This window comes from Magallana gigas, chromosome 4 (genome assembly GCF_963853765.1).
Source record: "Magallana gigas chromosome 4, xbMagGiga1.1, whole genome shotgun sequence".
NCBI lineage: Eukaryota > Metazoa > Mollusca > Bivalvia > Ostreida > Ostreidae > Magallana > Magallana gigas.
In genome coordinates, this window is record NC_088856.1 from 22,098,073 (window position 1) to 22,124,711 (window position 26,639).

The 26,639-nt window shown below is 29.4% G+C and overlaps 2 long non-coding RNA genes across 2 annotated transcripts in view; both read right to left on the minus strand.

Moving 5' to 3' along the window:
- The window catches only part of LOC105338690 (uncharacterized), a 31,421-nt gene extending 28,513 nt beyond the window's left edge, over positions 1 to 2,908 (minus strand). Inside the window, exons 1-2 of the long non-coding RNA XR_010713656.1 lie at positions 2,377 to 2,908; positions 1,379 to 1,516 (exon numbers count right to left, since the gene is read on the minus strand). This is a non-coding gene — a long non-coding RNA (uncharacterized lncRNA). The remainder of the gene's footprint in view (positions 1 to 1,378; positions 1,517 to 2,376) is intronic.
- Positions 2,909 to 2,913: 5 nt separating this feature from the next.
- LOC117682384 (uncharacterized) lies at positions 2,914 to 5,655 on the minus strand. Its single transcript, XR_010713657.1, has 3 exons — positions 5,515 to 5,655; positions 3,480 to 3,757; positions 2,914 to 3,337 (listed from the first exon to the last, which is right to left on the minus strand). It is a non-coding gene; the product is annotated as an uncharacterized lncRNA (long non-coding RNA).
- Between the last annotated feature and the right edge of the window lie 20,984 nt (positions 5,656 to 26,639).

Sequence of the window (26,639 nt, forward strand, 5' to 3'; positions counted from 1 at the left end):
AAATCACAGTCAAGAATCTTAATTCTAATATTGAGACAATAATTATTGTAACAACAAGTAAAATAACAAAATAATTATTAAATGATTTTGAGACGGTAATTGTTGCCGGAATCTTTAATTAATGATTGAACGCATTTTCTAATATTAAAGTGATCTAAATAAAATTATTACTAATAATAATACTAATATTTGCTTAAAAATATGTATTTTACAATTCATCTCAATATGATATGAAATTATTGATAAACGTGAATTTTATTCGGAATTCTTACATGTAACTTTGCTGGGTTTCCAATTGTATTATATCTTTTCAGCTGTACCGTAAACTTTAATGTCCCGCAGGGAAAAGTGTAAATAACTGCTTTTAAGGTTAAAAGTTGATAAATAATTAATATTTTTACCATAAACAAATAATAAAGAGACAACAACAAGAAAAAAACATTTAGAAATATGTTTATTTAATGCATTTACAAAGGCAAAAGAAAAACCGGAATTAAAAAAAACCAGTCGATTTCTCGGGACTACATTTACACTTTCGACGAAGGAAAATTGGCGATTTTTAACTTATTAATGTTTTTTAAGAAGCAGAAAGAATACAATCGACTAAACTTAAGATGTCTTTTGATATCTGATAAATAGTTTTTGATAAAAGTATCTGGAAAATAAGTTAGACGCGAAATAGAAAATTGGGACATCGCGGGACATATGTCCGGGACATATGTCCTGGACTACTTTTACACCATCCCCTAAAATGAAGTCAAATTTGTTAAGTCGTACTTAAACACATTATTTTTTTTGTTAAGTCGTTCTTGAAATGGTTAAGGGTTTTTGGTTAAGTCGTACTTAAAAACATTCGGATCATATTAAGTTGTACCAAGAATCATTCGATTTTTTTTTATCTTTTTGTACTTAGGTTTCTTTGTTACTAGATTAAGAACTCTGCTTCTTAGACGTACTTCTAGCGTTGCTTTCGACATTAGCGGAAAACCCACTCGTTGCTTTGCAACGAGCTTTGCTCTAGTTTTTTTTTATTATTGAACATATCGTGCGTAAATGAATAACTTTATACAAGGATTCATTTTTTACGAATTATCAATTGTTTTTAAAAATTTACTGTTTTGAGAAAAACTCAATATTATGAGTATTTTGAAGAATTGATATCTTTTGAAACTAAACCTTAAATTGATTTAACGGTTAAATGAGTTTGTCGTTTATCAAGAAAAACAATTTCTATCACAAACTGCTGCAAATGAATTAAAACCAACTTTAAGATAACTTAATTATTGATTCTTAATTTTAAAGTGTAGAATTGAAAGATATCTGATTTATAGAGAGTGTAAATGAACTACATCTTAGTAAGCTGAATATCAAACAATACCTGTTGATTTTAAAGATGAAATGCACCCAACTACATGATGGCAAGATGAACAGTTACATATTTTACTACAGGCAATCCCATAATTAGGAAAATTACATTCCATAGAGCAGTTAAATCCAAAGTATCCCGCTAGGCATCCTAAAAATTAACAAGACATATTTATGTATAAAATGAACAATTAAAAGATATATTCCGAATTTCATATTGAACTAGCGGTGAGTTAAACATTATTTTATCATTTTACGTATGGAACAAGGAATCATTTTTTGAGTATTATGAGGTGATAATTGCGGTCGGTACGGGGTCAAATCCAATAAAGCTCGAAGGGTTTAGTGATAGATTTGACCACGCTCCGATCGAAATAATTACCTCATAATATTCAAAGAATGATGATTTAATACTTATATTTATATTATTTCCAATTTGTACACTTTAAAACAACATTTTTTTTCTAAAATACTATCTTTTCATGTAGCACATGCTATGTATTACTATGCAGCGAAGCCAATACATTTGTCGGTTATGCTATAAGACACACCCATTTCGTGTCACTAATCTTTTATGAAGTTATTGGACTATAGGGTTGAACATTCATTCGTAATGTTATCTCAGACAAAGACAGTTGAAAATGTAAATATTCTTATTAGTCCCCTACCGGTTTTCCTCTGCGTCCGTCAGTCCGTCTGTCTGTCCGTCCGTCTGTCTGTCCCACTTCAGTTTTCCACACTTTTTTTCGTTATGCGTTTGAAGAATAATATGGAATTTGCTGAACAGCTTCAAAATGTCAAACTACAGATCAAGTTTACACTTTTGTAGCGTCTGGCTGACATATTTTCGAGAAAATTAATTTTTTATATTCCAATTTTTTAATGTTCGGGTTCGATATTCTGCATATCAGTGCATTGTTTTCACAATTTATACAAACCGGTAGGGGACGTGTATTGCTTATGCAATACTCTCAGAATGCTTGTTTAAACAGTGATTTGATATATAAGAACCTTTGCAAATATTTCCATCTTTGTATTGGTTATACAGGCAATCTATTTTTCTGTTGTAAAAAAGATAATTAGGATAAATTGTTGCACTGATTTTTTAAAACTTGGATTTCCAGTTCAAAGTAATAACATTGGTGATGGAAACAATCCGTCAGTTTGATGCGATATATGTTTATTTTTGTTGATTGTTATTATCATTTCTTTATTATCAGTTCTATTGAAACATGCTTAATTTTGCATAAGAAAAAAATGGTATTGTGTTCATTATACATTAACTTTACACATTCTTTACAGTATTGTTTGCCGTGTGTCTATGTTTCGTTTGGCTAATGATACAAAGGATAAAGACTTTAATTCTTATACGTACCGCTCAGGCCCTATTATGAAAAAAGCATGAAATTAGTTATTTCTAATGTACATAAAACATTATAAAATATTTTTTTATATCAGTACTTTATGAAATCAAACAAGATGCATAATTATCAAAACACTGTAAAGTGTGCTTATTACAAATTTACCACTAAAGACCATACCATTACTATACTATTTTAAGCTTTGAAAAAAAACACTACACGTTTTAGATTTATACGTGTATCTTCAAATTTTTTGAACAGGTTGACTATGAGCACATTTTTAAAGTAAACCCAATGGTCTAGCAAAAACTTACCCTAATAAGTATCAAAGTAAAACTAATACTGACGTTGCCAGTATGACCAAATTTATCATAAGATAAGGGACACATTTCAATATCTTACGTCGAATCATTTTTTGTTGTTTATAGAAAGAAAACATCTGATATCCATGAAATATTTAGGTGTATACAAACCATTAACTTTAGGATTTGACATGCATCCAACCTCATGATGACAATATGAACAGTTACAATTTTCGCTACATAAAACCCCGTATGATGGTGGGGTGCATTTTTGAGAGCAGTTCACTCCTGTATATCCAGCTGGACATTCTACAAATTACCAAACCTACATTTTCTAAATTTAGAAAGGTTCACATATGGACATAAATTTAATTTTTATTAACACTTATAAACCACATAATTACTTTATTTGCTTATTTCATTCTATCAATTTTTTTTGAAGTATACTTACCTTTGCAAACTTCTCCATCTTTATACTGACCGTATAAACAATGTTTGGTTACTTCTTTAATATTTTGTCTATATTGAACATGAGATTAAGGTTAAAATATATAGCATCTATATTACGATATATTGATTGTACAAATTTTGTTTAAAAACAACTCCTTTTTATTCAAATGTGACACTGCTATTAGAACTTACATTTTAGGGAATTCGCATCACTAACCATCAATATATAGAAGACAAGGACTTTCCATATATCCCTAAGATCATACATGTACTTCATAGCTGGAAGTCGATTTTAAAATTTCAGTAAATTTTGAAATCATCAACCCATAAAAAATGTACGAATGGCATACTATCTACCATGATCAAGTTATTTCCTTGGTGTATTTATCGCATTTTCAAAAATTGAAACTGACATGATATGCGTATATAAACTTAAAAGTTCAAAATAGAGGATGTTGGTAAAACCAATGGCCATTTCCTGTGCTCAAATATGTTAAGCAACTGTATTGATTGTTATATATATATATTATATATTTCTGAAAAGAAGTCAGGTCTTACTCAATGGATATGCATATCATAAAAGTGGCCGTAATTCACATTTAAACAATATAACGATAGGGTAAAATGATTGGTTCTGCAATTAACCGACATGGCATTTACTCATTTATTCAAGTTAACAATTACTATAATTGATACTGACTTTTGATTCTACTACTTAGTGTGTATAAAGAAGTTTCGACCAACGCAGAAAAAACATTAGAAAAGAAATACAATTTATAAACAAAAAAGCAAAATTAACATATTTTATCGTTGAAATAATAAAACAGCCGGAAATATGTGCCTGATTGTTCAGAACATTCAAGGAGGAAATAGGTTTGTTCAAAATTAACACATAATGCTAACTTGAGTTAAACGCTAACGAGGGGGAACAAATCAACAAAAGGAAGCAATTCATATATATCATTCAAACTACATATAAAAGGTTATAAACTGTCTGAAAAAAGCATCATATTTTTGTCGTTTTTTACATTGAATTTTTCGTGTAGGTGTATTCAATCTAAGCATCGTTTAATATATCGAAAAAATATAATACCACTGGCTAAAACAGCAAAACGATGAAGAATTATCTTTCTTATGGTTGAATACAAGAAGTGGATAGGAATGAAATCTCTTATAGCCGAAATAAAATCGAAGCATCATTGTTCGTTGAGGAACAATGTTTGTTGCTTTCCTGCGTAACCCTTGCCCAAGAATTTATATTCCCACGGACCTATATACAATGTTTTGTTTAATATTCATTTAAAATGTTCCGATTACATTAAGAACAAAATTACGTCCCCATGATCCAGGAAAATTTTGGGCCCCACGAACATTGACCCTTAGGAATAAAAAGGATATCACAGTAACGTGGTTTATTAAGTGTAAAATGTACATGCATTTGAATCACGTCGAGGAAAATACCTATATTGATATTATTTAGAATTTTAAGAAAGGCTTTTTGATGTCTTCTTTAACATAGTCATAGTTTCAGAAATTGTTCATTACCTCGTAAAGAGTTTAACTCTTTAAAAATCAAGCTCATTTCTTCAATACTTCCTGTGATTCTGTGAAAATCAGCAAAAAAACAACCCAAAAACATTTTGTTGTTACGTGAGAGAAAATCCTAAGTTTAACATGACAACGTGTTATTGCTGTCATGAGTTTAATGTGATACTAGATAATCTGTATATGTGTTAATTTTATTGATATTAGTCGAGGCTATTTCGTCTGTTATGGACTGCAATAGAGTCTGTCTAAGTCGTGTAAAAATGCAAGATGGTATTTGCTGTATTGCAGGTATGCTATTTGGAGCATACAGACATAATTATAATTCAAAAAATTTGAGCATGCATATACCTAAGGTGAAAGTCAAACAGAGTACATGTTAAACAGGCAGATGCAACTGCAGAGCTTCTTCTTATATGTTTTTTTCAGGAAAAGTACTTTACTAGCAAGTCTTATTCAGTTTAATCAGGTATACGATAAATCAAACATACCTTTGCAAACATTTCCTTCGTTGAATGAATTGTAAATACAAATTATTCCACCATCATCAATTTGATGTCAATGCAAAAAAAGAAAACAAAGAATAAAAAGAAATAATAAAAAAAACCCTAAAATCAGAAATCCATATTTCAACAATTCAAAAAAAAAAAATCAGATACTCACCCAATTAGAGAAAAATTGAGGATTAACAGAAGTTTATACTTGCTGTAAAAAGGTATTAATCATGCTTTATACAATGGCTATGCAAAATATTTGACCTAAATATTTATATTGATAAAGATTACGTATTTCATTCTGAATTCCCGTTCTTTCGTAAATTCTCTGATAATATGGACCTTCATTAAACAAATGGTTTCATGTAAACTTCAAAGCAAAATTCTGTAATGGGATGTTTCATTGATGAATTTTTTTATCATTAATTCGCTCACATCAATAGCATGTCTGCATTACCTGTGCAAACACGGTTACCTGTATGCAAAAGGGTAGTTTTCGTTCTTCAGAGCTAAATTGTATATAGAATTGAAAAGGCAATGTAATGAAACTATTTTTTATTTTAATAAATGTTTTTAATATATCTGACTATCACCTATTCTTATTGGATTGGAGTCAAAATGAAAATTAGAACATAGATGCCATCAATTGGTATATTCTTTATTTTCCAGAAACCATAATGCTTTCGCAAATGCATTCAAAATACTAGATACAATGTAGCATGAAACAAAGTTTTCTTATACGAAGGTTGTTCTGAGACTATGTAGACATAACTTTAAACCAAAAAATTCTTTATTGCTCTTCCATGAGACAATTATATTTTACTAATGACTTTTTGTCTCAAAATACTCACAAATTTTAAAATACACATTATTGTTTACTTTAGAAAATATATAAACAGCATGCCCAATTACAAAGTATGTATACGTTTGTCTTTTAACAAAAAAAAAATACTTAGACAGTACAACCTATCTGCCTATTCCAGACAATCCTTGAATTAATTATTGTCTAACTCATTCTTTAGGAATCGTACAGTTCAGCATTTTTTGTACATTTCTATTCGTCATGATTACAAATTTTTTACTTAATGTCATCATACTCATCTGATTATATTCTATGTTGCATAAATACTAAATCGAAAAAAATTAATGTATTTCTAAGCTCTGTCTGTTGTTGTTTTAAATAATATGACATATTTACACATTTTTTATTAGTTGCCTATGAGTTGCCTCAGATGTTTGCGTCGCAATAATAATAGATACTCGCACTTCAATTTGTCACCCATAATTTGCTATAAAATACTTGATAAAATACTATAGCCACCAGCCTTGGTGGACAAATGGCAACAAAAAATTCAAACTTATTAAAATTTATAACATAACATATATTTTTACACATTAAATAACATCTTAATAGTTATGTAGATTTATAACACAAATGATAATAACTAAATACCATAGCATATAAGGAAATGATGGCACTTTATAGAACGCACAATAACAGCAAACTTTATATCGGATGTAAACAAGTCAAAAAGTGGAAGGAAACTAACATAATGGGAAAAATTGTTATGTAAATAACTATAAACTCATTTAATTTTTAATTGGCATATCGATTTAATTTATGTACAAGATAACCACATTGTTCATAAAAATCGTCAATTAACATGTAATTAAATTACTAACAAACAGTTTTACATCCGTCTGAAGTGTACAAAATGCATTTCATGACATCGCTATGCCAAAAAAAAAATACAAAAACAAACCAGACAAACAAACTAGATGGACTTAAATAAAAACACAATAACATATGATGCTTGTAAATGTTTTCGTTTATCAATGACCTACATTGTAATTCGGTTTTCTGTTGTGGTTTTTTTCTGTTTCGTTTGTCTGTTCGCACAACACTTGCCCCCTGTTTAAGGTTCATTTTTATAAAACCCTACATGTACATTCTCTATTTCTCTGGTTTTAAAAGCTTTAGATGGGGGAATAGTGGCTTCGTAATACATTATATGATGTCAGAACAATAAACGTTTTAACACAAAAAAATGGTAAAACATTCATAAAATTACTATTCTGTTTTTTTAAATTACCTGTAATAATCAAATGTTTTATCACATTTACTTTTTATAAGCAATTTTCGCTTTCGAACATTTACTGTATTCATCAGAACGTCTTAAAATATAAGTGTTCGTTTTAAAGATTAAACTATCTTATCAACTGTTGTGAGAACCATATTAAAGGGGGTGTGATTGGCCAAAAAGACATAAAAAGGCATAAAACTTATTTTCAGCTCTGATGTTACCTACAACATAATTTAAAAGTTTTTGATATATAATGTAAAAAAATACACAGTATTTGTAGAAAAAAATATATACAATGATCCTGTCCGACGCTAATGATTAGAAACGTAAATCAACAAGAGAAACAAAAGTCGAATTGGATGCACTATTTGTAGATGAAAACAATATACAGTTATGGTAAAAAATAAGCTAAATTTTAACTTCAAAGTTAAAGTTATTGAAAATTAAACCCAATTCTTGCCCTTACTGTGGAATATATCTAAAACATGTGTAAATAAAATATACATATAACACCATAAAATATTTAAAACGTCAAAAACGATTTTATAAATAAACACAAGTATCATGATTGCATACAAAATGAATATGAACAAAAATTAATATAACATGTCCTTGATGATATTTTTTTTACGTATACCACAAAAAAGGGTGTTTTTTCCCATTTCGATTTATAAAGAAATCATCCATTTTTTGAAATCAGCAATCCATATGCAAAAAAAACTATAACGTTTATTTTTTCACTAACCAATCAAAATTTCATCTCCCCCCCCCCCCCAAAAAAAAAAAAAAAAAAAAACTAAAATAAAAACAAATGTATACCCATTGGTATCCAAAACTGATATATGCACCGCATACATAAGACACATGCATGTATTTATTTGTTTTTGTTTTCGCAAGAATGGAAAACACCAGTTAATGTACTGTTGAACACACCAGAAAAAATACTGATGACAACATAAAATTATCAAGTAAAGAATGATGATGCAAGTAGATATTGATTTAAAAAAACCCATGATGGAAACATAGAATTGTTAAATCGGACAACAAAAATTCATTTACTGTTTTATCAATTATAATGGCTGTAAGGTAGGATAAGATATTACGGAAAGTCCTTATCTCTAATACACACAACAGTCAGCATGCATTGATAACGTGACGTGCTCGTAGTTTTGCTAAATGTATGCATTCCACATAAATGAAGAAGATGGACTCGAACCATTCCAACACATTGAATTCTTAATAAATAGTCTCGATTCCATGAACATTTGGTGATGGATGATCGCTACGGTTGCTCTTAACTAAAGACCGAGGACTCCTAATTGTAAAAACAATCAAGACAAGTAGCACGATCGTTATGGTTCCTCCAATCAGTAAAATTATCAAATTGACGTGAGTTTGAAATATTCTGTTTCCCGAAGATGATGTTTCTTTTCCTTTTTTTACTATTACATCAGATGCTATTGTAAAAATGGGTAACATATAGGTTAAATAATTACAAATGTACAATATAAGTTTAACAAAATAAGACTTCTGATAGTAAAATACATGAAAATTGATGTGTCATGCAGAACATTGGTTTTTGATAAAATAATAACGCATTCTCCGCAAAAATAGGTTTCAGTTATTGATGTATAGAAAACAACCCCAAAAACTACATGCTTATTACGAAATGACAGTATAAAAAAACCCCCAGAGTCTTATTAACAGTTTTAACTGATTGCCTGACAAGGGGTCGTAAACTAGCAATATTCGTACTTTAAAGACACTATATAGACTCAAGTTACATGTAGTTACAAATACGCACATGAATGGTTATTGTCTTTCAACTTTGAAACCCTAATATTACTGTTATGTTCAAAACTGATTTTATGGTGAACTGGATATCAAAAAGAAAATTTTAATTCTAAATGACTTTAAAACATTGTTTATAAAAACTATTTTTATTTGAATTTTACTTAGAATGTATATGTAAGAAAGGGGTAGTAAATAAGCAAAAACATCTTAATTAGTTATCAATATAGCAATACAAAATTTTGAATAATAAGCTGTATACCAAATAATACCTGTTAATTCTGAAAATGAAATACACCCCTTTACATAATGACATAATAAACAGGAAGTGTTACATCTTTCACTACAGGCAATCCCATACGAAGGAAGGACACACGTTTGGGAGCAGTTGAGACCAAAGTATCCCGCTGGGCATTCTAAAACATAAAAATAATAACACCGCTTTTCTAATCAAAAGAATGATTGAAAGATAAATTTTGAATGCTTATTTAAAATAGTCTCAAGTAAAACATTCCTTTTTTCGTAAAAAGAATTTTTTTTAAAATATGAATATACACCTTTGCAGTTTTTTCCATCCTTATATTCATTGAGTAGGCATTTTCTAGAAACTATATCTGTCGTCCTGTTAAAGATATAAAAAATTGAAAGAGTTAAGATAAATAGTCGTATTCATGATAACTAAGTTGTTTTGTGATAATATGGGTGAAAGAATACAACAATAACGTTTGTTTCAAAAATTCCATAAATTCTTCACTTATCAAGGTAAAGCAGGGACTGCAATTTCTAACCGATCAATCGGTTTCTAGTTAATATTATATATTATTATTATATTATTAATATTATACTATTATATATTACTTATTATTTTACTATTATAGTATATAAATGCTATTTTGTATTTACGTTTTCCAAATACGTTATTCGTTAATTGTTAAGGGGGGGGGGGGGTTAATTAACTTTTCTCCAATTTTTTACATGACAAAGATTTTCTTTAAAATTCTATACTTTGTTAATTATACAAGGTCCGTTAAAATAGGTAAATTAAATTAAGGGACAGCACCGGCTAATATTTGTCAACAAAAAAAATATCAAGAATGGGTTTGCACCCAGAAACTAATTCTATCGCGTATGAATAATCGTAGGTTCAAGCTGATCTAATATCTTTGTTTTAAGTCTATGTCCTATATGATTTGACGTAGCGTGTGCCCCCTGTTGTCATAATGGTACATTACCTTTTAAATCTAGAAACTCAAATTACGTTTGAGACAAGCTAGTATTAATGTCAAACTTGCACCGCACACATTCTGTATCTACAATTTACCAATACTCGATTTTACCAATGATGATTTACAAAATTAGTATACAGTGTTTGAAGGCTCATTAACAGAGTTAACATTAACTATTTCTCTTTTACATTTAACAAATATAGTATTTAGAAAAGACAAATGCACAACAGCAGAGATAGATTATTGAACTCATTGGGATTCCATAGCTTGCAGCCTTTTTCGTAATATTCAAGTCGGGAAGGTCGGGGTGAACGTATTTTTCAACAAGTTGCTGGATGCATGGTAGGTTAAACTGTTTTAGAAAAACATTTTTGAATGTTCTTGTCATAAGGTCTTTGTATGTCATTAAAAGCTTACCCATCTATGCATTTTTGCATACATCATGCAAAATGAAAAAAAAATAAAATCCAAATTAAATTCTTAGTTTTGATATATGTCCAATTGGTCTGCAAAACAACAACTTCCCGTCTTTAAAATTGCAGGAGGGGCGATCTAAGGGGTAAATTTACCATTTCAATTACCAGGTTGTTTCTGTGCAAATTGGTTTAAAATGAATTCATTAAATATAAAAAATAAGTGCCAACAATTGACATGATTCTACGTCACTATATTTCAATATAATTCTCTCAATTAATGCAAAATAATTATACATTAAAAGAAAAAATAATAAGATGTCTAAGGCATTGTATTTAATCATATTACTATGTGATATTCGCATGCAATGGTTTATATTTTACTATTTCACGGTGAATAATTAAGACCATCAACGATGCTTTTAAGAGGTATATATTTTCAACGTTTGAATATCATTTTGATGTGATACATGTCAACGATGCAAACTTTCACTATGTATGTTTTAAAGTATCGAACAGCTATATTAAAATGAGCCTATCTATGCATTATGAATCAATTTCGAATGTGACATTCATAGATTAACTTCATCCCTTACTTTAAGTATTGCAGACCGATCTTGTCATATGTCGTTCAACTATGCTTTTTCCTTCGCAATTCCTTCAAATAGGGTTTTAGCGATACTGGTACATGTATATGATTGTAAATGAAAACATGAATATATTTAAGTTTTGTGCGAAAATCATGACCAAGACAAAAACAGGCATAGATATTATATAATATACTTGTTATCAATGAATGTGTTAACAAACAAATACGGCACATCAATATAAAACAGAAAGGCATCATTTATGTAACAAAGATGTTAAAATTTTTAACTTACATGTTTCGCTCAAGCCCTGTAATAAAATTTTAAAAAACTGCTTGAAACGGTAATATCATATCTGTTTTTACTGTATGGTGTGCTAAGTGGGTATAAATAAGTAATTAAAGAAATTGTGTTCATATTAAACTATCTGGTTTTAAAAACAAAACACAATTTTCCCACAAATTCCATATCATAGTCGTATTTACGAGCGTTTAAAAATTATAGAATTAAACTTTTCTTAATATTATTCAACAGACAAAGTATAACTTAACTTTAATTTTAAATTTTTATGCAAACGGTTGTTTTTTGAAATAAAAATCCAGTCATAGTATTTTTATTTAAACAAACAACCATTGGGATAAAAATTTAAAATCAAAGTTAAGTTGATGTTGACAAAATGAATCATTACTTGTTTGTTCAGGAGTTGAGTTGCATCCCACTTCATGATGACAGGGTGAGCAGTTAATGCATTTATTACCACATAAAAACCCGTATGCTGGCGGAGTGCACTTTTGAGAGCAGTTGTATCCAACAAATCCAATTGGACATACTACAAACAACAACGTAAATTACCTGAATATGGACTAACTTTCATTTATTTTATGAAACTTTTCGAAGAAAAAAATACCTTTACACGTATCTTCAACTTTAAAGTAATTAACCAAACAATCTTCAGTTTCTTCTGTTAAATTCCTTCAATATAAAAGCACTTGATAAAAAAACTATTGCGATTCTAAATGACAGCATACGGAAAAAAACATGTCCATCTCACAGATAGATTGTAAATAAAGCAATACTTACTTTGTTAGGCAATGGCTATTACATGCACCAGATATACATATACAAAAGACCTGGACCATCCATTTATTTACAAATTCATTCAGCATTGTTGCAAACGAATTGTTGCATTAAGTAAATATTCAAATCCAAAAATCTATAAAAAAAAAATGTACAAATTAGTTATTTATTATAATAATCCATTGATTACTACATATATATCGTCAACCATTGGTGGCAAATTATTTTGTGATTTTTTTGTTCACTTCCATATGGATGAAATAATGGGGGTTTTGGGATTGAAAATATAAGTAAGTGCATTTTAAACAACTAGAAATATTTTCTATATAATTTAAAACAAGTTTGATTGTATTTCATTTGGTTTAGGTTAATAGAAAAAACGTAATACGGTGGACGTGCCTTACCGTACAAATATAAGGATTAGAGTACTATACAGTAAAACTTGTCTAAACCGGCGGAGGGTGGTTATGAACAATTTGGCAGGATAAGGCAACATCCGGTTTGGAGAACATTGTTGCAGATTAATGTGAGTATTTAATGCAATAGGTCTTGATCGTCTATTCTTGCAAAATGTTTAATTCTTCTGAAATATGTTAGCCTTCTTTGATCGTGATAACGGTGCAAATTTTCAATTTCTATTTGGAAAACAATAATTAAATAACGTATTACGTACGATGGAAATATTTTTCATCCAAATCATCGTAATTGATAAATTTTGAAACACCCGATTAACCTGAGAAGACCGACACGAGACAAGTGCATTAACCCCCGGAATTTGTTAAATTAACTTTGACCACGCGACAAGTCAACAGGTGGCCAATTACGTAATTGCGAGAACTTTTTTGATGCAAGGAACAATGGATAAATATACGGGAATTTAAATAAAAAACGGAAAGTTATTAAAGAATGGAGCATTTCGACAAAGTAAAATGTGATTCTGTAAGTGTAACCATACAACGTGCATTACAAACAATATCGGCAGTTTTACTCCCACGATATCCAGAATCATGGCCTGAAAAACAAGAGATGAAGTGTAATGCACAACCCCCACTTAAGATGCAATTCTGGCAAAAAAATGCGTATTTATTAATAACAAGACCTAACGTTATCAACTGAAATGAGTTGATAGTTTGGAGTTATATTCATAGTTGCAACGAAGGAAAGTTGATCGATAATTGAACAGTAATTATTCCGCATAAGGCCGATCGATAAGTGGCTGGATTACGGGATATAACTCTCACTATTTACAAGTATATATGTCATAGACATTGTATTATTCATATTAAAATGTGGCAATCGCATGCAAAGGTTTATATTTGACTATTTCACAGTGAATAATTAAGACCATCAACGATGTTTTGTAAGAGGTATATCTTTTTAACGTTTGAATATGATTTTGATGTGATACATGTTAACACTTCAAACTATCTCTATTACTGTTTTAAAGTATCGAACGGTTGTATTAAAATTAACCTATCTATCGGGCTTAGGCGAATTACATTGTAAAGTAATGCATTACATTACCATTACTCCATGAATTTGGGCATTAAATTACCATTACCATTACTTGATTTTCATGAAGTAATGCATTACACTACCATTACATGAGAAAAGTAATGCATTATTATTACCATTACTTTGTTTAAAAAGAATAAAACTAATAAAGAGTGTTTGCAAATGTTTCAAATATAAAACACTCTTTAACATATTTACAGGTTCATGTTCAGTATCAGGTTCAAATTCAATGACTTATACAAGAGTCATTCTTTATTTGCTCAATATATAATCATCTTGTGACATTATGAACAACATATTACATAAGTAAAAAGATATTTATAGACATTTGGCATGATACAATGTCAGATATGATATAGACACAGAATTCATGCACAATAGAATACAATTATTGGAATAATGTTGCGGTCATTAAAAAGCTAAATAGAGATATTTCCCCAGATTACACAAATCTTGATAATTTTGGACACTCAATTGTATTAATTTATAAGCAGAGGGTTTTTCCCAGTTAAATTTCTTAATAGATTTTAATCGGATTTCTTTATGCTGATGACACTTTAAGACAAAAGATTGCTGTTGCACTTTTTTATCAAAGTTTCAAAGATTTCAACTCTTTTAACTGTATTAGTTTGAAAATCTTCCCAGCTATACTAAATAAATGTTCTACAGAAGCAGTGGAAGCTGGGACTGAAAGATTGTTTGACAATCTTTATCTTAGGATATATTAAGTGCAAAAATAGAAAAAATACATGAATCTTATATTTTCTATCCGTCCAAACTAATGTACTTAATATACAACGAAGAGAGGAGAGAGAGAGAGAGAGAGAGAGAGAGAGAGTAAAATTATTTTCAAATGGGTGATAATATTGGTACTGATTTTGATTTTCATCATGGGTGGACAGTGCATTCATTTTGCTCTTAAAGGTGCGTGTATGTCCTCTATTCTATTGGGACATGCCGTAGGGAAGGGGATTGGAATGTTTAGCATTTGTTATAACAATAGATTGTTTTGATACCTAGGTTATCCTGGGGGAATAGTGTGTTGTTGACACATCTTTATTGAAGTGCAAACTATTTGGAGTAAATTGTTTAAATGATTTAAAACTCTTAATAACAACACTCATAAAAATGTTATGAAACTGTGTTGTTATATCTAGTAATATGAACAATTTAAGAATGAAATTTTATATATCTTTTTAATTTATACAATCTATACTGTTTTAATAATACAACTAAAACATTTTTATTTCAAGAATTATTTCTTTCTCTTTTTCAATAAAGTTAATCAAATGCAATTCAGCTATCCATTTATTCATCACCTTTTTAAAAGTGAACATGAATAAATAAGCATAGTAATGCAAAGTAATGCCATGTAATGCCAGCATTACACTAAATCGTGGGATGTAATGAATTACATTACCATTACTTGAAATGCTAATTTTGTGGCATTACACATTACCAGCATTACTTTGAACATGTAATGCATTGCAATGCATTACCATTACATTTAGCATTACCCCAAGCCTGCTATCTATGCATTATGAATCAATTTCGAATGTGACATTTATAGATTAACTTCATCCCTTACTATCGGTATTGCGGACCACTCTTGTCATATGTCGTTCATCTATGTCCTTTCTTCGCAATTTAGCGATACTTGTACATGTATATTATTGTAAATGAAAACATGAATATATTTAAGTTCTGTGCGAAAATCATTGACCAATACTAAAACAGGCATAGATATTATATAATACAATAGTTATCAATAATTGGGTTTAACAAACAAATACGCCATATCAATATAAAAAGGAAATGTATCTTTTATGTAACAAAGATGTTAAAATTTTTAACTAACATGTTTCGCTCAAGCCCTGTAAAAAAATATTAAAAAGCTTGTATGAAACGGTATCTTAGTATCTCTTCTTACTGTATGATGTGCATAGTGATTATAAATAAGTAAATAAAGAAAACGTGTTCATATTAACCTTTCTGGTTTAAAAAAAACAAACCCACAATTTTCCCACAAATTCTATATCATAGTCGTATTTACGAGACTTTAAAAATTCTAGAATTAAACCTTTCTTAATATTATTTAACAAACAAAGTATGACTTCTCTTTAATTTTAAATGTTTATGCCAATGGTTGTTTATTGAAATAAAAATCCAGTCATAGAATATAAATTTCTTACTTTAACGTCGGTAAAATTTGCTACTTTTTCATTTTTAACCTTTTTTTTTTTTATTTGAGACATTTCTTTTCGTGATCCAATCATAAAACGCGACATTGCCGATTTATTTATAAAGATATTTTTTTTAAAACGAGTACGAAAAAATACACGTGTGGTTAATAAAGGGGGGGGGGTGCTGCCGATAAGTTATTCGGTTGTCCAGCTGACACGGTTGGCCAAATCTGTCAATCAGGCACAAGGTTTTTTTCTTATTTGATTGACAAGCGGAATGTTATTGATCTCAGTCCTGGTAAATATTTGGAGAGGCAGCCGAAAATTGGGTTTTCAAGTTTATATTTAAGGATTACAAATGAAAAAAAAACCCATTGAATTACAAAGCTACGCAGAGTTTTTTTTATGGTAACAAAGTTTGCATTCTCGGTGATACAAAATAATATTTTTTTTAACACTTCAACGTGCAACTCTTGCTTTATATAGAAAAAAAAAACTTATAATGTATACATGATAAATATCAAATCAAACAAAACAAAAAATAACTTACAACTCCGAATCTCAATCTCAATAATTGGAACATACCAATTTAAATGAAGGCGAACACAAAGTTATTTTTGTACTTTGCAAATGTATTTCCTTTCAAATAGTTCACCGTGTTATAATGATGTATGCTATTTTAAAAGACTTTTTACAAGGAAAAAAATGGCAAATCACCAAATTAAACAGCTGATCTATTTATTCATGACATTTATTTTTGTATGCAACTTTTTGAAAATTGAGCGATGATTTTTATCACAACAACCTCTTTGTATAAGTTTAATTGGCAAAATGTATTTACTACCCTACTTACATTAATTGCACTTTTTCCAAGCAATTTATTATATCTGTTGATTTGGTCGTATGAATCTGACATTTATGAAGTTATTTTCTATACATTCCCCTTCTTTAGTATTTATGTCAGTTTGGATATCAAAGAGGGAGCCTGCAATTTACCACAAATCCGCATTTCGCATTCACGAATGTTATAAGAAATTGTTATATTTGTTCGTCATCTTTTGCGAAGTTAATGAAATAACAGTCAGACAAAATTAAAAAAGTATCGTTAATGCATCGTTATTCTAATCTCATAACATCAAAATGTATATCTTTTTCAATCAGGTATCATATTACTTGATATTGTTCAAAATTATGAAATGCTGCTTTAAGTGGCAGTTTGGTATATTTGTGTTGCTGCTATACGAACATCAAAGGCATTGGTAGTATTTTAAATAAATATTTAATTAAAAAAATCGTACACTTACTTAAGGGAGTTAATATTTATAGAGTTATTGTTTTACTCATTTCTAAATATTGCTAATTCTGTGTCATTTGTAATGTGTTTTTGACAAAGACGTTTCATAAAATTGTGTACGCAATTTTACCTACTTTTAAGCAAACAAGCACATAAAACTCTTCAAAACAAATAAACAAGATTAAATGGCCAGCGACGAATTTAAGTATTTGATATATACATGTACTATGCCTGGATGTATTGTTGTCAACAGGACGGAAAATATTGGCCTTGTATATAGGACCCACACCTTTTAAGGTGTATATTAAGTTTAATATTTTGGTAATATCTCTAGATTTTAGATATTGTGGTATGTAAATTGGATACACATACATTTTTTTTCTGATGCTTTAAACATTTTTAAATTTTAGAATTAATCCAATTCACTTATGCAAAAGAGACATATTTTGTTATTTAGTAAGCTGCATGCATTTGTAGCGAGGTTAGATATTTTTTCATAATAAGAGTTACCTCTCATAGAGTCATTGGTGATTTAAAACCCTTTATTCATTTGACATTCATTAATTTATTTTGTTATGATAGCTTGCCACAATAAGCATTCAATTTTAGTTAGTATGTACCCGTGTATTTTGAGTATTACATGTAGTCTAATTAAATTTTGTTGGCTTGAATTTATCAATTTCTCGTATTAAGTGTTGAAAATAATAAAATATCACTAATTAAAAACAAGATATCTATTGATCACATTGGTAAATCTACAACAATAACAATTATTCTGATTAAATCAAATTCAAAATATCTGGACAATTAGGTAAAGTAGATTTTGCTTTAAAAGATTTAAAAAAAAATTCTTCTCGTATTCTTATTTTAAACATTGACCCTCTCTTATGTTAGTACAGTGATTGCTGTTTCACCAGTTTATAATTAATATGATGCCTTATTTATCTTAAGTGCATCTTCTATAAAAAGTTGTAGCATAGTTTTTATAAAAAAAAAATTTTCTTCAAATATTTGAATGCTAATGTTTGAACATCTTCAGAGACAACAGTATTAATTTTTTATGTCACGGTTTGAACAGTCTTTTATGTAAAAATACTTTTATGTTAAAATTTTAACCAATCTCTCCGTGACAGGCTTACTTATGATCCAGATAACGCAGTTTGAACAATAATGAGTCTATACTTAAACAGAATGTTTGAACAGTTACTTCATATTTGGTCTCTTTGATGTCAAAATTTTAAGAATTGAGGATCAACACTATTTAAGAATGCATGCATCTACGTTATACAATATGTTATGACATTGGAGTGCTTGATAAGAAGATATGTCTCTATATTTACTGTATTCCTATGCGAAAAAAAAATCCCCACAACTGTTGCCCAACCCTACCCCAGTGAATCATGATTTAATTAAAAGAAATATACACTACTTAGGATGCCTCCTCACACGTTTCAGCTTTTCTTGCCAAATAATTTTTCTCTATATATTCCTATGGACATGTAAAAATTGACACCCCAACCCATGGTTGCCCCATTCTTACTGCGGGGGACATGATTTGAAAAAAAAAAAAGCCCACTTGAATCTACCTTACCTGAGGATGCTTCCACACACAAGTTTAATATTTTTTGGATAAATGGTTTTTGTGAAGAAAATATTCAAACATTCCAATCTATCTTCACATATCCATATTGCAAATATGTTTCCTTATATGAGCCTATAAAATAGCGAAAACGTTCAAATCTGTATGAACTTTTTCACGACGTCACAATGATCTTAGCGCTCGCATATCGCTTGTCGCTTGGATTATTGTAAACTTAAAATCTCGGTAGTTTTAACAGTTCTAGACGATTTGTCTTTTTCAAACGTAAATATAAGTAAACAACAGCAATGTTAAAAAGTTCACCGGGATAGAAATTGGTTGGTACGTGATCAAATCTACAAAGAAGCCGTTTGGGCTTCCCAGGATTTGATCACGTGACCAATCGACTTCATATCCCGGTGAACTTTTTAAAGTGGTGTTTCTTTCTTAATTGAAAGAAGATGTTGTCCTTCATTTTGACATAATTTATTTCTTTTTTTATCAAAGGATGTTTTGTACCAAGTTAGACTGAAATAAGCTCACGTGTTCTGATGAATGTGTCAAAAAATGTAAATAGTTTAATAATAACGGACAGGAAGACAAACATACATACGGACACATGAACTGATGGAGAGACAAAAAGACAGACGCGGGACAAAACTGTATAAGAAAACCTTTCTTGAGCCTTCAGAGAGCTAAAATATAATATTATATTTTTTGGGAAAAAAAGTTATGTTCAAAAATTTTAAATAGATTTTCCCTAGCGCATTGAAATAACCGTCTTTTAAGGTAATCGTTGGCATTCTTATAAGTAGTAGAATGAATCGTGTAATATCATTTAAGGGTATCAAAAATATTGGTCGACTCGATATTAACTTAATGTCGATAAAAATTTTGACCTGTCACGCTACAGTGACCCTGTAACGGAGGCGAAGCAGTCACAAGGAAAACACTTTGCTATATAGTTGAATGAGCGAAAAACATTTGGTCTTGTCTGATAGAGTGCAAAGTAAATCAGGTACTTGTAACATCTATAACAAGATCAGGCAATCATGTTTTAATTGTATATAAATTGCATAAACATGTAGCCTAAACTAAGGAATGAGTATCAAGCAGAAAAATAGTCTTCTCCCCTTCATGTAAGACATCAGAAATATCAGATATTATTATGTCTTAAGATTCATATCAGTATTGTACCCTTAAGCTTTCAAACCGCTAGTACACGACTGTTAGATGTAAACAGATTGCATTAGACAAAATAATATTTATCCATAATTGATTTCCGTGTGAAAGGGCTAGAGCTTATGTGGTTTACTTGACGTAAGACCATTTCCTCCATCTTTCGATGCATAGTACAGTGTATATAAACAAAACAAGACATGGTTTATGTTGCTCTTTGCCACCAGCGTGACTTTTATTGTTACATAACATTGTAACACATTGCGTAAAATTATATTAAACAATATTGCATAATACTTCAATAAAATAAGATTGAATTATGTCACAATTCTGCATTCGATCTTAATATGATGTAATTATAGTTTTTTTCCCGAATAGTTATTAATAATCATATACAAATATGAATTTCATGAATTGGCTGTATTGAGAAACTGAAATCGAAAAATGGTTACGTAATATCGTCAAACAAATTCCTTTTTGGTACGTACATCTAAAATAAAATACATCCATGAAAAAAGAAAAGAAAAAAAACTGAAACAAAAGAAAATAATATAAAAATTTTACACTGGGAAGGTGGAGGGGAGGTAGTGGATTTTTAAAGAAATGGTCCAAAGGAACAGAATCAGTATTCAAAGGTGTTACCCGTGCGGCGTCCTGAAAGACAATGAATTAGCGCGTCTTTCTAAACACAGAGAGTCGCTAGAATTTCCGCGTTTAATTTCATTGGTCAAATGATGACACCAACATTACGTTAGCACTCCCTACTTCTTGACAGTACACATTAAAACGTGCGATAACTCGTATGGCGAACAATTGTAAAAATCAATATAGCTAGTAAACTTAAAATTCCTATAACATAACTTTTACATGTAACAAGGTATGTTTGATAAAAATAAGTTGCGCAAGACCATGCACACTCTTATAAGACTTGTTCAATTTATTTGTACACAAAAATAATTAGTAAAAGTTTTCAATCCAAAACGTTATCAGAAGAAAAGAAAATTTCTTTGTATTAAGATGGGTTAATGAATTATTTAAACGTATTCATTGTTTTATCCTCATTACTGGCGCATATTAACAAAACTGCAGTACAATGTCTATCCTGATTAGATCCTAACTTCTATATGCATTTTTTTTTTTAATTTAAAGCATACAATGAATATTACCTGTTTTTAAAATACCAATCAAGATTAAACAACACTATTCAAAAAGGACACTGCGTATTATAATACAAAAAAAATTACTAAAAGTTGAACAAATCTAAGAAATGAAATTAGCTTTTGACAAGGCTTTTATTTCAATGTCATCAACAATTGAGACAGGGAAATGAGTTTTGCCAAACTCTAATATATTTATAAACAACTTTGGGAATCGGAAACAATCAGATAAAAGGAAACAGAATAAGGAAACAACTCCTACAAAAATAGAAAAAACAAATTGTTTCACTTCAGTTTGTTAATTGTACTATTTGAAATAGTGAATAAGAATAAACATTCATTATTTCAAATCCAGATTGAAAGTTAAAGTTGATGAATAATGTTACGTATAAGAGTTTTTGAGAACTAAATGTCTATGTAATCTCATCCCGATGCACTGGCATAATAATTTAATAGATATATCTGAAAACTGGTTTAAGTAGAAGACCAACCACATGGTAACCAAAATGTATGTCTAAAGACAAATGTGTATTGATCTTTTCTTGATTCTTCAACATTATTGATTCACACATTTTACTAACTTTTACCAACTAAATTTAAATAACTGGAGGGTTTCTTTTTAATAATCAATAAAATATTATTAATATATTTGGTTTCGTAAATGGCACCAACCGCCACAACAAAACAAAACAGGAAGTATAAAAATTAATCAAGTTCTTAAAGCGGCAAAAAATCAATCAAAAGTATCAACATTATAGTCAATGCAAGATCGTGGTTACATAAACCCCTGCGATAGGGATTGTCACATCACTAAGACACAAAACAAAGGGCCTCAATATCCGGAAGAGTTTTATTTATTCTGATGAAATGAACACACTGAGCCCAGGGAATACGATACAATATATATATATATATATATATATATATATATATATATATATATATATATATATATATATATATATATATATATATATATATATATATATATATATATATAGAGCAGTTACATATTGTGGTAAACATTTTATATACTAATGCATTTATTATGCAAATTAGCAGTTGTTTTCGGAAAAAATAGCAATTCCCGCAACATACATTGATACATTGTTTTTAGAAAAAATGATTTGTAATAAATGTAAACACAGACATTATGACAAAGATAAAAAAAGATATTTTAAACAATACCTGTTATTTTCATTTCTTTTTCAATTATTCAACTATTTATTTCTAAAAGAAAATTAAAAAACTCCAAAAGTTTTAACTATACTATCGATAACATCGATATTATCAAAAATTATTTTCATCATAAACAGAGTCAATATCCCAGGTTTTTTTTTCTACATCACAGCTGTAACGTGAACGAATTAAAAACCCCGATTGAAATGAATAAAATACATGTATAGATCTAAGTAAGACCAGTTTAATTACTTCTCTAATTTATATAATTACAAGTTGATGGATACCTTTGTGGCAAACATCATTAACGTTCTTTGGCTAAAGTCTTTGTTCAAAGTTATTTTTTTTTTTTATTTATTGTATTTTTTTTTAATAAATTGAATGAAGTGTTTTAGTAGTTTGAAAGTATCCTTGCCTTTCAAGACACCAAAGAATAGTTAAAACTTAAGTCATTCCGATTGAAACCCATAAAATTGGTATTAGATTATCTAATCCATAGTATGTGATAAATAATCAGTTAAAACACTCTCAATTTAATATATGTAATAAAACTAAAATAACATTATTGCAAAATACAGATATGAAATAAGTATTTTTCTATCAACATGTGTATTCATGAAAAAATGATAATGATGAAAATGAAAAACCATCTACAATAATAAATTAAACAAAGTTTCAGTACCTATTATTACTATTGCAGACTTGCATATGACGTTGTTAGATTTATTTTCTATTCTATTACTATTTACTCTTTGCGCGATTCACCTCTTAAGAAAAACATATGACAACTGTATTTTTAAAAAGATAAAATGAAAGAAAAAACATCGTTATTTTTAGTGAGAATTTAACGTATTGGAAAAAGTGCATTATCTTTGCAAATACTCAGCAATCTTTCATTTTGAAAATCCAAACTAAAGGTTCTGCATCCCATATACATTACAAGAAAAACGTGTTTTTCAAGGTCACAATAAAGCAACTTTATTGATTAGCATGACAACTTATGTAAAATAAATAAAAACATCTCAACACAAAACCAAAATAACCAACACAAGTTGTTTAATCATAGTATATCGAAAAACAAACTAAGGGTTTGAATTCTTGAAATCAAAGATAATACATTTTCTACACTTTATAGTTAACATCATGCATCTTATTCCAATATGACAGTCCTACGTTGGATACACAACTAAATGATTAACAAGAAAGTATTTATAATTTTAGAATATGAAATCTTTGCAGCAGTGAACGTTCATGGTTAGTTATTTTAAAGGAATCCGCATCAGTGTAATCATCGACAATGCATAATATAGATAATAACGTTTTGAACCTCAAGACGGCAATAAGTAATTCCATCTTTCTTTACATCAACATACAATTTCTAGTTTCAGAAAAAAAAAATCACCAGTTTTCCTCAGACAACGCTGATATTAAAACTTGTGTGGCCATTTACCAATTTTAGTTTACCAATTTTAGTTTTCTAAAATAAAATAATTATGTGATTATATTTTAAAATTAAATATGTGATTTTTCGTAATGTTTAAAAGAAATAATTTTTTTAATTCATATCTTTTTGTAAGAGGACTAACTGGACTGAATTTTTTTCACAACGTTTGTTAAACAAGTTCTACAACCTTTATTAATGTATCGCAGGCGTAAGTACGGAGCAAGAGTAAGTACGGAGTGATGATGGGGTGTCATTAATGTGGGGGGAAGACAGGCTATTCGGAAAACCCACGTGTCGAAGCGGATGATCGCCATACCCTATCACATACAACAATTGTCGATCACAGGGATCAAACACGGGTCGCAGCGGTGAGAAGCGAGTGCATTGTCCACTACGCTACTTGAGTACCCTCAGCCACTATGACAGCGTGAAGAGGACTATAGCGCCCCAATCTAAAATTGAATGATTCATAAATAACCTACATCTGAAATGTTTGACAACAGTTTATATACTAAAATGTAGATATTTAATTAATATATCACATTTGTGAACATGTTTTTAAGATTGGATCTATTTTTGCATTTTTTAAGTTTATGTAAACATTGCCAGTTTAAAACGCGACTTCAAAGAATTTAAATAACATATAGATCGAATCATAATGATGTAAAATTTTCAAAGCATTATGCAATATAAACATTGGCAAAAAAATAGATAAATATTGCTGTAAAATGATACCTTTATCTTGGATGCAATATGTCAAAACTTCAATATAAATTTCATATCAGTGCTGAATTTATTCTTTTCACGACCATACTTACATATACGTAATGACATATATTAAAACATATTAATATTTTTAAGGACAATAAAAATAAAGTTTCATTTGCTGTAATATTCATGTGTGTATATTTCCATATGTACATACATATTTCTACAATATTATGTTTAATGAATAAATACTAAAAATGTAATGCTTTTGTTGATTAAATTATTTCAGTTTGAAATCGATGAAAACAATATATAAACAAATAGTTAAATTTTGATTGAAACGCATCATTTGATTGGTTTAACAAACTCATATATGTCGTGTAACAAAACTTGCCTACGTCACAATACGACGCACGTGCGAAATGTACTAATCCAATCGTCGTTACGTTTCAATTTTGCACAAATTAACATATTTTAACTAGTTCATGGACCTTATTATCTGCTTTAATTAGTAGAAAATTAAATTATAAGAAATAAATTTTCATATCAATCAAAGTTATTCGAGTATAATTTGATTTTCTTTGTGTTTATCACTCTTTTCCCATCACTCACTATCACGCTCTTATCCATTCATAGCCCGATGAATGCGAGGTTAGCGATCTATTTTCAGCACAGACTCAATACTAACCCATTGGACGTGCATCAATTCAACTACGACTTTTAGTTTTATATATACCATAAAAAATAGAAATACATGTATGAATGGTGCAGAAGATTAACATTAGCTATATTAGTATTTTTTAAATTTTGTATTTTAAACCCCTAAAATTTAATTTTATCCATCACTCATGATGTGATTTTATACAATTTTATATATATTGGATACAACCATTTAATAAATATTCTTAAAGTCTTAAATAAAGTAAGACTAGAAATGGAAGAAAATTGTGAAAATTTAGATTTTCTGCAAGAAATTGATGAGGATTTTTTTTATGTGTGATATATGTAAAAATGATAAGTGTAAAGAACGGTACACATTACACTGCCTCCGAGCAACTAGCATTCAGGCGCTTAGTGACGCATGAATAGAAGTTCGTCATATAATGTTTATTAGTGGACACAGAAACGAAGGTTCTACCCGCAGCTATGCGAGAAAATGCTCGGGAAACCAGAAACTTGCAATAAGCAAGACTCTCTCCAGCTTCGCATCAGCGAGCGATGGCGGTGCGGGACCCAGCTATCCCGACGACCAGGGCAGTGAGGGTGCATACCTGTTTCAACTTTCGCTGTTCATAAACAAACCACAAATGTATCAGCAAAATCTTTTATAAACATTTCTGTTTTTCAAAATTGTTCAATCAATGTTAATGTAAAGCCAAATCAAGAGTAATACACAATAAAAAACCCCTCGAGTAAATCACTCCGCGTGCTAATTTCATGACATAGTTTGTTTCTTGTTAACTCTTGCTTTTTACAAATAATTTTCGCTTAGATATACAACATTTGTGTTTGAAATTAAATTAAAAGCATTGACAGTATAAATTGTTTTGCTCATCGACAAATGAACCTTCGGCTTTCATAAAGTTTGCGATGCGGTTTTTAGATTCATTTGTCGATGAACAAAATAAATTATACAGTCAATCCTATAATAACATAACTTGCGGTTTATAAAGCCTAAACTGTCCCAAGTTATGTTATATCGTATA